Genomic DNA, 12,140 nt, shown 5'->3' on the forward strand with positions numbered 1-12,140 from the left:
TGTATTTGCGTTATCTTTGCAGATATCTCATGCTTACACTATGTAACCTATGTCATGTAAAAGCCATCACGCACTTAAACAACCCCCGGAAAATGTCAGCACCATACTTTGTCCTTTATTGCTATAAAACTGAGACGTGATTGGTCATTACCCGAACTATTGTGATGTCATTTTTAGTTGACGGCAAGTCGCAAAATAGATCATCCCCCTGAGATGAAAAAAATGGGTGCATTTTACTGCTTAATTTAAATGCCACAAACAAAATATGAATCAAAATACCCTGTTTAGACTCGTGGGGGCCCATACAACACAATTCTGAAGAGTATTTTTCATTTACTTCAATGAAGAGTTTCTGGTTGCGAAAGTCTGGGTGGCTAATAGAGTGCGGCTGTTCAAAGCACATTGTAGCATTTGATTGAGCATTTTCTTTTCTGTCCTATTTAAAATTACAGTAGGATACGTTCCATGCGTCTTTGAGTGAACATGATGTACGTATAGTTAGGTATAGTTAAGACTGTATGCATATGTTGACGCAAACAATGTGCGTGTGGGTGCAAAGGTGATGCTGACAAGTCGACTGTTTGCTGTGAAAACAGTGCAAAAGAAGACAGAGAGGAAGCACAACACGGTTGCTTCTTTGAAGCACCGCACGCTCAAACGCTATTCTTAGTTAAGCCGGACAAACGCGACACGGTTTGGCCCCAATGCCGATCCGGGCATCTCCTTGCTAAAGTGGGGGGTCATAGATTAGATCAAGAATGGGTTTGAGATAATACAAGATTTCTTCTGCTGATTGTGGAGTCGAGGAAGGGAAAGAACAGGCGCCGTTGGTGGTTTGGGGGAAGGGGTGTGTGTGTGTGTGGGGGGGGTCACGCATGGAGACCTGTCGGATTGTCGGTGGGGAAACGAGTGAACGGCAGTGCAAATTGAGGTCAGTTTCAGGCGGGCGGTGTTTTGGCTTTGATCCCGATGCCGAAGTGGATGAAAGACATCCTGCTTTGCTCAGCAACGGCGGAGGGGCGGAGGGCCGCACTCTTTCCACCTGATAAAGAAGGCCTCATACTGAACAATCGGTCAACCCCACAACACGGGAGTTCTTTCTGTTTCGAGCCGTCTGTGTCATGGCTGGGAATGGAGTCGCCCACATGCAATTAGCTCAAGGAGGCTTGCCAATTCATAGCTCAGCCTTGACTGACAGCTTTGTTGGTGCCTAACACCCGAAGGTGAAAAGGTCCCTGAGGACATACATGAATCAATTAATTGAGGAATCTTATTTATCGGACTGAGATTTGAATCAGTGGCACTATTGCATATTAAGACATGTCCAAACAGCTGGAAATATTCTGGGCTGGTGTAAGCAAACTTGCCAGACAAATTCTTGCTCTGTCATAAAGCAGCTTGCTTGATCTGCAATGAGAATCAATGAAACACGGCTGGACTCATCCAAAACGTTTTAATCTCCCGAGTTGCGCTCTGCAGCAAACATAAATCAATTTGCCTCACGGATTTGGTACAGTCAAATTGAAAATCTACACGCTGCAGTTCCTGGACATTTTTGAGCAGGCAAATGTTAGCAGACGTGTGGAATCTATAACGACCCGGACATTGTGCGCATATGGCTTTCAAAGTGAGGACGAGCTCTGCTTTTGCAGTTCTTCCATATTGTTCACTACCCACGCCCAAGGCCACACTACATCCATACAGATCTTCTCAAGCCATACCCTATTTTCTTTTTGTCCAAACCCATTCCAGCAAATATGGGCAATTGAGAGTCTTCAATTAAAACACATTGTGGGGATGTGGGAAGAAGCCCGAGCACCCTTGCGATCTCCCACTGCAGCTTCTACAAATTGTCACCATTCATTCAATATTGAGTTGGTTGTTAGATTTCTTTTTATTTTGCAGATTGCGTGACCTCAAGTTAATTTTTTGTCATGGTCTCCTCACAAAGGCAACAAACAGATGATTATGTCACAGTCACCTCAAAGTAAAGTGACACCTTTAAAAAAGTTGTTTTTGATCACTGTGACAATCCGTTGGCATTCCCGTGGGACCACGCCCGAGCGCCTTATGTAATTCAATGTTCATGACACGACATCAACATGAGTCCCTGTCTGGGATGTTTTTTTTAAATGTAATTCATGGAACAAAAAGAGCAATCTGACACCTCGCAAACACCACCACAGCTTTTTACTCAACCAGATTGTGTAACTTGTGTTTGTTGTTCCCAGAGGCTGTGGATGTTGGTCAGGTCTCCTGAGAGTGTCTGTACGTAGGTTGTGTAACTGACACGCTTCTACCTATGAGGAAACATCTTTCAATTAAGAGCACTTCTTCAAACCTAACAGGCACCATTATAAAAGGTGAGCCGACTGGACATGGCACCCAAAAGGTTGGACAACATTGAAAGACAAACCCTAAAACAAACCAAAAAGTTCAGGCCGTCATCATGCATGGCTTCAGTTACAAATGTGTGTGCAAATAAAAAAATAACTTTCACCTCTTGATGAAGATTTTGTTTCTTTCTCCTCAGTGAAGTCACCCAAAGCCCGAGTTGCCGGGCTCTCTCACATCAATCCTTCATTTGTCGTCGTGAGCTTTTCACACTCCCGATGCCTGCGGACACACGTAAAAACATTCTGGTCAAGAAGAAGAAGAGTAATCGCACTTCTGGGGGTTCCACCTGCAGGACAGTAGAAGAGTCAACTTGTGGTCGATCGTGTTCCAATCAGGACACTTTGGCTCGCAAGTGCTTGAGAGGCGGGAGGGAACATGCAAAGCTTCTGGGAAGCGTGCCTTGGCGACGATGATGGACGCAAGAGGGCCGGCCTTCGTTGTTGCTGCTGGAAGAGAAAGTGCAAGTGTTTACGTTATCTTTCTCTCCGACACGTGGAATAGAGCCAGACGAAGCCGATACATTGGCGTATATCCGACACGTCTCTCAGGAAGCAGTCTCCTATTGTGTACGCATCTGCAATATATAAATATCTGCAATGTTCTCTATTCTCATGCTTTCAAAGTGCAGAGAGTCGCTGCAAATCAGGCCGGTGCTGGATTTGCAGGCAGGTAATCCTTACGCACATGAAATGTTCTTCTCTCAAGACACAGGTTGGGATTAAAGCGGAGAGTTATCGACACGTACTGCACACGCTTGGAGAAAGCGCGATTAACATAGAAAGCGACACGAGCCTTTGTGAGAGCGGTGCTGAGCGAGCTCAGCAGCTGCCTGTGTTGCCTAAACAAAAAGCCGACCTGAGTGGGAGCGCTTCGTAATGGCTTGATAGAAGCGTAACCCCCCACTTAAAAAAGTCAACCTCGACTTTGCAGAAATGCACCGATTGCGCGACATCATGGAAAAGGTGCGTATGAAGCGCAAAAAGTGAGCCAACACTGTAAGCACATACACTCATCAGGTGCAAGTTAAATGTGTTTGCTTTCCATGTGACGAGCTACGTTTGCTGTGTTTATTGCTTGCCATGGTCAGTGATGATGATATGATTGGCTAATTGCTTTATTGCTACAGCATCCGCTATCATTCACAACCTGTTTGTCAAGTCCAAACATCACTGCAGTGATTCATGTTCATCTGATAACTTTCGCAAGAACATCAACGTCGCATCGATTTAGCTGTCTGGAGATAATGGCAAAGGTGGATCAATAATGAACATTGTAAATGTAAGGGTGACTGGTGTGGGTCAAATTAATTTTTGTGACTCGAAACCAAGTTTAACAGAAATTCAGATCCTTCACAAACATTTTGATGTTTGATGTCTGTGGGATATGAATTCAAAGACTCAATCTGTTACAGCTTATCAAACAAACGGGGAGGGGAAAAAAGCAGTGGGAGGTGTGTTCTTGAATGCGGCAACGGCGCGGCCGCTACCTTAGAAACATAACAACGTGTCGTTGCTCAATGACGGCGAGGGATTGCCCTTTCCGAGATCCTCAAAGACTTTCCCAAACTAAAAATAGACATGTGCTCTTCGCAGTAAGGCAAATACACCTGAAAGCCGCCCAGCGGACTAGGCCCAACAACCACTTGAAACGCAACCACAGAAAAGCGTTGTTCCCCAGATGCTTACATTCTTTACACTCGCTCCACTTTGTCCACGGCAAAACATGGAGCCGCCACCTTCATCTGTTTGATGTTTCCCGCTCTTTTTTCATCCTCCCCTCCAAAGAGTCGAGTCTGAAAGGCTGCGCAGGGATTTTTAAGAGCACGTTTTGTAGCCATGGTGAACAATGAGCAGGAATTCAAAGAAGTTCAGGGAAGAAACGCGGAGACAATGCTCAGCTGGGAAAGACTCGACGATGGCTCATTGCTACACTCCGTGCTAAATCTCGGCTTTTGTGCCCGAAGCTTTGATCCCAAAGTTCTAGCGACCCGCCGGTGGAGTCTGTTTGCTCCTGTTGGCGTATGTTAAGACTTTCCATTATGTGCCGGATTCACAAACAGCCCGCGCTCGCTCACAGATTAGTTTACGTAAAAGCCAAAATACCGAAAACGTTCTTTTGACACTGCCAAGAGGTAATCTGTAGACGAATTTGCAGACTTTTCTTTGTACAAGTGCTGTCTTTTGAATGTCTCAACATACCATAGAGTAAAAAATACATTTGCAAATCAAAATGAACACACAAATCGACTTAATACTTTGGGTTTTGAACCACTTGTTTACTGAGATATGCACTTGAAAGGCAACCAACCCTTGCAGAGGGACAAGCAAAGAGTGTGTGAGCGCAGTTGATGTTTACTATTTGATTACTAAATACACATGCTGACAAATTGTGTTCTACAAAGTTATCTGCGAGTGGTAGCAAATTTGGATGCATGTTTCAGCCTATAGAAAAAGTGCACGCATGATTAATTGCATTCAACTCATCATTGCATTTTCAGTGAGGTACCAGCACTTCGAATTACAGTACGAGGAGTTTGAGTGGGGACGGTTCCAGGATTTTTGCTTTCCTGTGGCCAAAGTGGGGCTTGACCGGTATTTGGGGCTTGACCGGTAACTAAAAGGCTGGGGCCACATATTTATGACCCCTTTACCGTAGTGTAGCACTGGACGCTAACTGCTAACTGCTCCAGCATGCTCACACCACATCACGTCTCGTTTCCATCATCCTCCCCGGGACACAATTGCGTGACCAAGCAGTTAAGATCCATTCAATTCTTGCCTACTTTATTCTACATTTGGGTTCTTCTGCCTTGACCGTGCACCTCAAAAGGGATCGGCAACAAAAATGTAAGCATGACAGACACTAATGGTATGATAATCGCTGCAGAGGTAGACGCAAGTGGAGAGAGTGTGTTGTCTGCCAACATATCTGAGCGCAATTGAGCGGCTGATTGAGCAATCACAGGATTAACGTCTTGCTTGCGTATGGACTTACACGTACATGCACACGCACGGCACAGCAATAATTTCGATTAACATCACAACCCAGCACGCGCTAGGTGCCAAGAATTCTTCTCTGAGCAACATGTAACACACAAACACACACAGACACACTATATCTCTATCTATCTATCTATCTATCTATCTATCTATCTATCTATCTATCTATCTATCTATCTATCTATCTATCTATCTATCTATCTATCTATCTATCTATCTATCTATCTATCTATCTATCTATCTCTCTCTCTATCTATCTATCTATCTATCTCTCTATATATATATATAAATCTCTCTCTCTCTCTATATATATATATATATATATATATATATATATATATATATGTGTATATATATATATATATATACACACACACACATATATATACTATATATACTATATGTATATATATATATATATATATATATATATATATATATATATATATATATATATCCATCCATCCATCCATTTTCTGAACCGCTTAGTCCCCACGGGGGTCGCGGGCGTGCTGGAGCCTATCCCAGCCGTCATCGGGCAGTAGGCGGGGGACACCCTGAACCGGTTGCCAGCCAATCGCAGGGCACACAGAGACAAACAACCATTTGCACTCGCACTCACACCTAGGGACAATTTGGAGTCTTCAATCGGCCTACCAAGCATGTTTTTGGGATGTGGGAGGAAACCGGAGTGCCCGGAGAAAACCCACGCGGGCCCGGGGAGAACATGCAAACTCCGCACAGGGAGGGCCGGAGGTGGAATCAAACCCGCACCCTCCTAACTGTGCACGTCCTCACAGTTGGGAGGGTGCGGGTTTGATATATATATAAGTAAGAGTTGAAGTAAGATGGCGGCGCGTGCACACGCAGCGGCCTCTCTCTGTCCCGAACGGTGTTTTGTTTTGTCGTTTAATGTGGGTTTGTCCGACAGTTTTGTGTGTTCGTCTCGTCGTACCGGGTTGTGCTACAAGTACGGCGGGCTGGTTCTGCTCGACATCGGCGAAAGCGAGTTTTGTGGCGATCTGGACTTTGAAGCGGGGACATTAAAGGCGCTCGGTCTGCTCCGTCCTGAAGCGTCGCCGGACTCGCCTGCTATTCCTCCCCCGGTTGGGCGTCCGGGCCAGGCTGGCGGCCAACCCAGCTCGCCCGGCCGTGCCTTCCATTCTTCTGGCGAACGTTTGATCGCTGGACATCAACATGCCTGCTGAGATCTACGGAGCGGACAGTGCGTAACTGCTGTGCATCTGGAGCGGCTGGCGTGCTATCGGGCGGACCGGGCCATTGTACGAGGGAGAACAGTGGCGTAGCCAAGCCGGGGCGAGCCGGGGCGGCGCCCCGGTTAGGACTCCCTGCGCCCCGGTTGAAAAAAATCTAGCTTTTTCGATTCTTCATTTTCATGCCGTTTTTTTCTTTCAGTCTTGCGCGAATGTGCTTGCGCTATTCTATGTGCGCGATGTTATCCATTCACCGTTTGCCTCCCGGACCCGGATGTTGTTTTAGCGATCAGCGAACGCCGTGGGTGATGTTCGATTTTTTTTCCTGTGGGCGCGCGCCCCTACTGGAAAGATTCCTGGCTACGCCACTGAGGGGGAACATCGCGAGGAGGTGGAATGTGCGTCTACATCCGTGACGAAATGGTGCCGGGACTCTATTGTGGGATGCAAGCACTGCTCGCCACTGGCTGGTTTGTGATCTCCGGGCTGTTGGGGTCCTGAACTCTCTCCCCCGTTGTTTACTTGTATGTTAATCGTGTGCTGTGTCTCGTCACCGTGGGATAGGGGAAACGAAATTTCGATTTCTTTGTGTGTCTTAGCATGAAGGCATTGACAATAAAGCTGACTCTGACTCTGATATATATATATATATATATATATATATATATATATATATATATAGAGTTGTTGTTGATGTTTTTTTTTTTTGTGGTGACCAAGCAAAGAGAGTGTCTCATTGACAATTACTGGCATCAATTATTGGCAACATTCCAGCAGCAGCATTCTGCATTCATTGTCAGGTTTTGAGATCACAGCGATATGAGACATTTGTATTAATTAGCACGACGTTAACGTTTTACTGAAGCTGATGATGACCTGAGATGACCTGTCTTGTTTGCTTGTTGGTTTCGAAACAATTGTGACGTGGGAAAAGTGCAAGTTTTCCGCGGTTAAATAATGATCAGCTTCTGTGCCCGTAAGCAGAGCAGCTCATGGTTGTCAATCTCTTTGCTTGGTCACATCAGTGGCCTGCAGAAGAAAAAGATATTGCGCTGTTACTTTTAAAATCAAGGCTGTTGTTACAGCTTGACCAACCTCCATCCTCTCACCCCCTTCCTTTCTCTGTGGACCAAAAGAGTGCAACCCCTGCTGAGTTTCTCATGCTGCACATAACATGCTAGCACGCATGCACACACACACACGCGCGCGCGCACGCACGCACGCGCGCAAACATACTGTTACTTGCATGCATTGACGCCACAGCTCGATCAATGTAAAAGAGATTCGCCGTGTAACATGCCGTGTGAGCCACCCGCGACAGTTTTTCAACAGTACTTGTGACGACTTATCTTATCGGCTCATCTGGATGGTGGAAAAGCAAATAAGCACACACGCACAGTCACTCTTTGACTCACGCACTTTTGGTATGTGCATCCAGTGAGGTGGAAACTGCACCATCACCAATGAAGCAATTTGAGCAAATTCATCTGTAGAAGTGCTGCTAAGAAAGGAAATAATATTTCCATGAATTACGGTTCCGTTTGGGATCTCCATATCGATTGCTATTATTATGTGGACTGATGAATTGTGATTGGAGTAAATCATGCAAACCAATGGCGCGAGCGTGTCATCGTATTCTATCACTGTGCTCAGATGAGGGCCCGCCGAGTTGACGGCGGTGAGGAATGTCTGACCCGGCATACCGGCTTTCCTACGTCCGTCAGAAGAAGTTGTCACTTACCCTTTGCGGCCTTATTGTTCTTCATCGCAAAGTTGTGTTCAAGTCAAGGCTGGAAGGGCCAACATCTTCCTCAGCGATGATGTGTGGTTCCATCAATCACTACAATTGTACTTAAAGATTGATCTCAAAAGATGATCAAATTGTTCTTGTGCTGTTTTCTTCTTTTCATTTCGGTTGTTAGAAAATGACATTTTGAGCGGAGAGCAAATTCCCGGTGATTTAGGGTTGACTTTCACTTTTAGCCAATATATCGTAAACAGTTCAACATTGCCAAGGGCCATGGCGAGAAAAGCCCGGAAAGCGGTTTTGCTCAAGGAACAAGTTCTGATGCTATGACATTGCTCACAAGTATCTGGGCTATGCACCTCGGCCAGACTCTGAAGATCAGGTGCGGTTGCACCTGGCAGAGGGTCAGTTGAAGGTGCACGTCACTCACTTGGGGGGCTGCCCTTCAGCGGTCCGCCACAAATTCACATATCTCAGGTTCACACCTCAACTCGTGCTCTGGACACTCGGTCATGTCTTTTTCTTTTTTGTTGTTCTTGTGTGGCATCCGCCGGATTGGTTAAGTAATCGCAAGGAAATGACATTTTGGGGAAAGCCTGTCACGCAGCCACAACGGCTTTCTAATCATCCTACCATAAACAAGCTCAGTTGTAAGCAGACACAGAAAGCAGGCGCAAGCGTAATTATGGGCTTTGTGTTGTTTTTCAGATCTGCTGTCAGAGAGCCGGCTTGTCTAACAAACACAAAGCCTAACTCGGGCTGGACGTCTCTCTTTGGATCCGCACCTGCATGAATCACAACACTTCTGATTCACCCATCTTGAAAGCACAATCACAGAGTCTAAATTTAGATGAGGCAAAGAAAAATAGCTTTTGTTTTGGCCGTGTAGGGAAGCCCCAACGCCTGGTGATCCCGGTGCTAGCGATCGCTGTCAAAACAACATTTCTGAAGAACTGGTTTTTAATTGCGCCCGCAAGACAAACACACACATGCCAAACCTCAACAGCTCAACATACACGCAAGGGCATTCTCTCAACAATGACTCACAGCCATTACCTGAACTATTAAGGCTTGTGAAACACTACCTGGGTAGCCCGCAAAGTCGGACTGACATTCACTCTTGACTCGTATTTCAGAGCAACGGCTAAGTATGTTTGGGCATTCACGACAACGCCCCGTGCCACAAGTTAGCCATCACGCATGTAAAGCGTCCGAGCGCACGCAGGTGCCGTGAGCACACCACCACGTCACAAAACCTGCTCGACCCGCGATAAGGGGAGGCCGTCGCTTGCTCCGACGCTATCCAAACATGGCACAAAGGCCAGAGGTGTCGGCACGATTCCTCGCCTGTTTTGACGATAAGGAATGCGCTTGTAGCTATAAAAAAGTATTTTTCCACGCAGCCGTTGTGGTGTGGCTCGGCGATGAGAGAAGCCATGTGTGAACTACAAAGTGTAAACAGGCGCAGGACCAGTCTTGCTCTCAATGAGGCCGTCACTGTTCGAAAGTAGTCCGTCAACTTTCGGAAATGTTCCTGTGCTGCGTAGATGGCCGTCCGTCCTACCTTTCCAAAGCAATTTCGCCAACACTGCACAGCGCATAAAATAAGACAGTTTGGTGCCTTCTCTGCCTTTTCTTGGTCCTGGAAATGATGCAGACAGACCACAGTGCTGCCCAGCGTGTTGTGTGGCACACAGCGGTACTACACTGAAGCGGCGAAATTTGCACTACGAAGATTTTTCTGGGATGTGAATGACAACTGAATAAATATTTTGTTATGTCGAGTAATGCACATCGGCATGTTTGAATGCTGGAAAGGTTTGCGTTATTTATTTTCCGCTGGTGGTTTCAAGCACGTCTGACAAAAAGCATAGTCATTGTTATTTTGAGGGGAAACTTGCATTTGGACATGTTTGCTGTGAAATTTGTGAAAGCTTTCCGTGTTGTGCGCAAGGGTAATCGTCTCAAAGGCTATAACGATGTGATTGGCGGCCGTCGGGCCATTGAATTGGAGTGTAGCCGAAGCAGGCGATGGCGTGCGGTGGCCTTTCAAACAGTTCCGTTGGCTCTCACTCGTGGACCACCTGGGTGATCTGTTTATGGAAGTCATCCTTGCTTCTGGCCCTGAGCACATTTAAGCTATTCGTGCCTCTTTTGTTTACACAAGGACAATTTCTAATGTCTACTGCTCAAGCTCTACGGAGATTAGAAACAGAGGGGCTTGTTGGACTGAATGCTTTTCCGTCCAGGAGAAAGTTCTTCTGAGATAGTTCAGTGTCTTGGATTTACGTAACTCCTACGTTGGATTACTCCGGGCTTTCAGAGAAAGCTCCTAAATGGGGAATTGTCGTACTCTGAGCTTCTCAACAATTGCCGTGTAAACTTTGATTCTGGAAAAAAAAAATTTAATTAAAAACGCGTCAGGTATCGCGTGGTGCCGTTCGTGCCAAAGAGTTTCCAGTGGGGAATTGTCAAGCGGCGCTTTGCACCGTTATCGTGCAGTGTTTTGCTCCTGCTGTGAAAAGTGTTTTTCAGTTAACCCAAACAGCGTCTATAGTAACAGTGATATTATCTACCTGAGCATGCGGGGCCCACCTGCAGGGCTGGAACACGCAGAGGGAGATGTTTTACCTCGTCTGCACGAACGGGCCTGGAGCGTGTGTGGTGGGGGCGGGCAGGTGGGGGGGTGCTGTATAGTGTGGGGAGGCAGAACTTAAGAGAAGTTTACAAGCTAACACGCAGGCTGCTGTTTGGGCAGGTTGCGCTTACAGATCTGCTGACTTTTCACTGGCTAGTTTTTTTTCTTTGCTTGAGCAGCCAAACTATAATTATTCCAACGTATGGAAACCTAGACACGCAAGAGCAAGTGAGAAGAACATTTCTAAAAAGAAATAGTCTCGTATTGTTGTCTTAAAACGACTGTAGCTGCAGTGCAAAGATCACACTAGCGCATTCGACCGCCATTCTCCTGCCCTCAAAAACAAGAGCAGCCTCTGAATGCAACTCTCGTAGCATTATGACAACTGTGCTTTTCCCCCCTTTGACCACCCATTTTCTGTCAGCTGACGGAAAGACAGAATTATTTTCCTGAGCGGGCACTGCACTTTTTTGTCCAAGGCCAATGGTGTTCATGTGTAAGCTGCTAAGGATTGAACTGCGCATTTAAATGTGAACAGGCGGAAATGAGTCTAGAAGGATATTTATTATCTGATACGTCTGCACCAGATTGGAGCTGCGCTGCGCAGGCCGGAAGCCGTTGTTTGTTCCCGTGGATCGATGCTAGCGCGGAGGTAACGCACCTTACCATCCAGCTGGAGGAAATTTCTTGACAATTCAACATCCCATTTTTAATGGCATGAATTATCACCAAATCAATATCTCATAGCACGAGGACAAACAGCAACATACCAGCCTCGGTTTCTAATCACCCGTGCAGTGAGCCAATCTGAAAGTGTGAGCTTTTGTCCGCAAAAGATCTTCCTCCTCCGGAATGTTTCATTTTTCATGATTAAACTGTGACGATGGAGATATTCCAAATAAACGACACATTCTGATGCTAAAGTAAGGCCACGTTCAAAATCACTTGACTAAGAACGTATTAAAACTGTTGCCAATTCCAAGATACCAAATGCTGACACAGAACTCACAGGCGGGTGTTTGTTGGGCTTTTGTGCCGGGCCTCCTTGGTAACTGCTCCCAATCATCGCCGCTATTTTTGCAGGTAAAACCCCGGAGGCAAGCGTTCCGCCTCTCAATCAAAGACGAGAGAGGGGCGGTTAAGGT

The sequence above is a fragment of the Syngnathus acus genome, chromosome 4 (genome assembly GCF_901709675.1).
Source record: "Syngnathus acus chromosome 4, fSynAcu1.2, whole genome shotgun sequence".
Classification (NCBI taxonomy): domain Eukaryota; kingdom Metazoa; phylum Chordata; class Actinopteri; order Syngnathiformes; family Syngnathidae; genus Syngnathus; species Syngnathus acus.